The 3,190-nt window shown below is 36.8% G+C and overlaps 1 protein-coding gene across 1 annotated transcript in view; it reads right to left on the bottom strand.

Moving 5' to 3' along the window:
• Positions 1-3,190, bottom strand: part of SKOR2 (SKI family transcriptional corepressor 2) — a 40,077-nt gene that overhangs the window by 23,302 nt on the left and 13,585 nt on the right.

The following is a 3,190-nucleotide window of genomic DNA, read 5'->3' as shown; positions in this document are numbered from 1 at the left end:
CCACCGCCCACCCTTTACAACAAAAGTAATTGCTACAATGGGCAAGAGAGGAGGTTGAATAGCCAACATTTCTGGAAGAAATCCAATCAAAGTCCCTCTCCTTCCAGAAGTGAAGAATCCTGCTGTCAGTTGGGAGGCCCTCAGGACTAAGGCAGCAGACACCTCTTGCCATCTTGGACCAAAATTTGGGGCAGTGATAAAAAAGGGGGAGGAAGCTTTAGTTGTCCTTGGGAGAGACTTTATAAGCAATTTCCTAATAACTAGTAGTATTTTTTTTTTAATCAACCTAAAACAGAGATATGAAATAGTTACGTTACTTTGTAATATTCACACGCTTGCTGATAGTTTCTTAACTATTTGCCTTTAACCAATAAAAACTACATTGTGGCTAAAAGTTAAGATTGTTTTTCTTGCCTATTTTACTTACGTGCTAACTAGAGTGATGGCAATGTAAGAAAATGTATTTATCTGCACTCATAAATTGAGTCTACATAATCCAGAAAACAAATAAAACAAAGAACTCCAATCATTCGGCTTGCTGATAGTTTCTTAACTATTTGCCTTTAACCAATAAAAACTACATTGTGGCTAAAAGTTAAGATTGTTTTTCTTGCCTATTTTACTTACGTGCTAACTAGAGTGATGGCAATGTAAGAAAATGTATTTATCTGCACTCATAAATTGAGTCTACATAATCCAGAAAACAAATAAAACATAGAACTCCAATCATTCGACTTACTAGATTTTTTTTTTTTTTTTGCTTTCAAATTCTAACCCGCTATCTGCAACTATCCACATAATGTCATAAGCTTTCCATTTTCATCTAAAGAGGTGTGGTAGTACAGACAAAAGTGCTCCAAGGTTTCATAAATTCCCCCACGCTCCCTCCCTCCCAGGTTAGCTTCCTCCTATGTGTCCCCGGCACTGTCTGCTTACTTGCCTTCTGCACCTGCTAGGTGGTAGTCTACTTGGAAGGTAGGGGCTCTGTCTTTACTGCATGGCCAGTGCCTAGCAGAGTGCTGCACACATAGTAGGTATTCAATAAAGTGTTTTCATTTGTCACTGAAAAAAACCCTAGAAGGTTATCAATCCTAAATTACAGCACAGCCCAGAATGCATCACTTCAATTCTCTCCTCACTATTTGTTCATTTCCCTTTCTCAGCAAGAAATGGAATGTAATGGCCCTGGGCACTTGTAGGAATACTGGGAGATTTCACTGTCAAGGTAAAAATTCCTGCAAAGAAAGAGACAGAATTTCTCCCCATAGCAGCAGCCTACAATATCAAGGACAGACAGGAAAATCCTTAATATGATATCATAGATGGCAATTCTGCATTCCACCTGATGACTGTTGAGAGTATATGTGTGCAGGTATGCATGTATACATATATGTGTATATAAATACATATATGTAAATATACCATGCAAATATTCTTGCACATGTGCATAATTATAGGAAGGAGCTTCCCTGCCCCCCATCATTAGGACAATAATATCTTTGACATCCATGAATTCCTTAATGGCAGGCATTTTCTCTACTATTTAGACCATATTTGTACAACCTCTTTCCCCACTCTCATCTTGGACAATTCCTCTCTCTACAGGCTTTCAAACATTAATTAATACCTTGGCTTTCTTCTCCACGTGATAAAATAACGAGATATCTGTGAAGCACTCTAAACATAGACCTTAATATCATTCCTATAAAATACTACTACCTTAAAGAACAGCAACATGAAGGTTGATTACAAATCATAAATATGTAAACCAAGAAAAGTGGTATTTTGAAATGAAGGTGCATATTTTGTGCAGTTTTGCCTATGTTTGCTATAGTCTCTCACTTAAGTGAGACCAGTTAAGCGCGTAGATCTTTCATACTCACATGTAGTATCGCGCCTGGACAAAAGAAACAAGCATGCACATACCTCTGTATCCATTTACAGGGCATAATGAGATTTTATCATTCTACAATTTTCCCGACCACTCAAAACGTGATTTAAATGAGATATATTGTTTTTGAATAGGCAGCTCTAGAAAACATATGCTTATTGCATTATAGACCAGATTCTTTTTTGATTCATTAGTGTATTTTGTGAACTGTTTATCTTATATTACATTTCAATTAGATAATTAAATTTAAAAATAAAAATATGGTACGTTAAAATGCATTCCTTTTTCACTTCACAATTAGGAGCTTTCCATAGGTATGAAACCATTAAGCAAATGGCTAGCAAATGGAAACCGTATTAACCCCAGACAAATCTACTGATGACATTAATCATAAGCTTTTCTTTTCATCAGTATTGCAGGAGTTTTATTAATATTTTACATCAGTGCTATTTCAAAGAGATATTTGCTGTAACTTCTGGGTAACATCTGCCAATTTTGAGCTTAGATTCAAATGTTTCATTTACAAAGGGCTTTTAAAAATGGGTAAATGTTAGGTAAATAAGGAGCACAGACGCTTCAGCTGCCTTTTGTATATCTGGACTGTTGCCTTTTGTATATTACTAATCTGTAAAAACCAGATTGTTAATGGTGGTTAAAAATGACCTCTGGGAGCCTGAATATGTTTGTTCACTATTACTGCTAATGTTTTCCATCTGGTTAAAAAAAAAAAAAAGCAGTCTAATACTAGATTAAATAAATGAGATTTAGTTGACAATGAGCTTCTAAGTTTTATAAATATTCCATCAGGTTAAATGCATTTTATTGTTCCAAAATTAATGAATGGGTTTGGAGATACCCCAAATGCTTACTTTCCTTCCCATTACATTCCCTTTAAAAACTTACAAAAGGCAGCAGGGTGGAGGACATAGAGAACTTAATTGTGTAGAGATACAGGAGAGAAAATTATAACGTGGCATGAACATCTTTCTTGGTGGTCTGGCTTAAAATATATCTTGTCAGACAGTCAGGTGGCTTAAATTTGGAGAGTTATGGATAATTAGGGTATAAAGTGCATCCTATGGATTGATGTGACCAGAAGATGCTACTCAGAGATGTCTATAGACCAGCACTCCACGAGTGCACGTTTGCGAGGCTAGTTCCTTATGGCCTACATTCTTGCCAGTGAGTCCTGCTCACCCTGGAGGGTAGAAGCAGCTTCATGTCACATCAGGGAAACTACACCTTGCTGAGTGCAGCAAAGTCCAAAGAGCTTGGGGCCACATGGTTCCTGCTTCCATG

Source organism: Pteropus alecto, unplaced genomic scaffold (genome assembly GCF_000325575.1).
Source record: "Pteropus alecto unplaced genomic scaffold, ASM32557v1 scaffold146, whole genome shotgun sequence".
NCBI classification, from domain to species: Eukaryota; Metazoa; Chordata; class Mammalia; order Chiroptera; family Pteropodidae; genus Pteropus; species Pteropus alecto.
The sequence above is the reverse complement of the archived record's forward strand: the minus strand, read 5'-3'. Positions and strand labels throughout refer to the sequence as shown.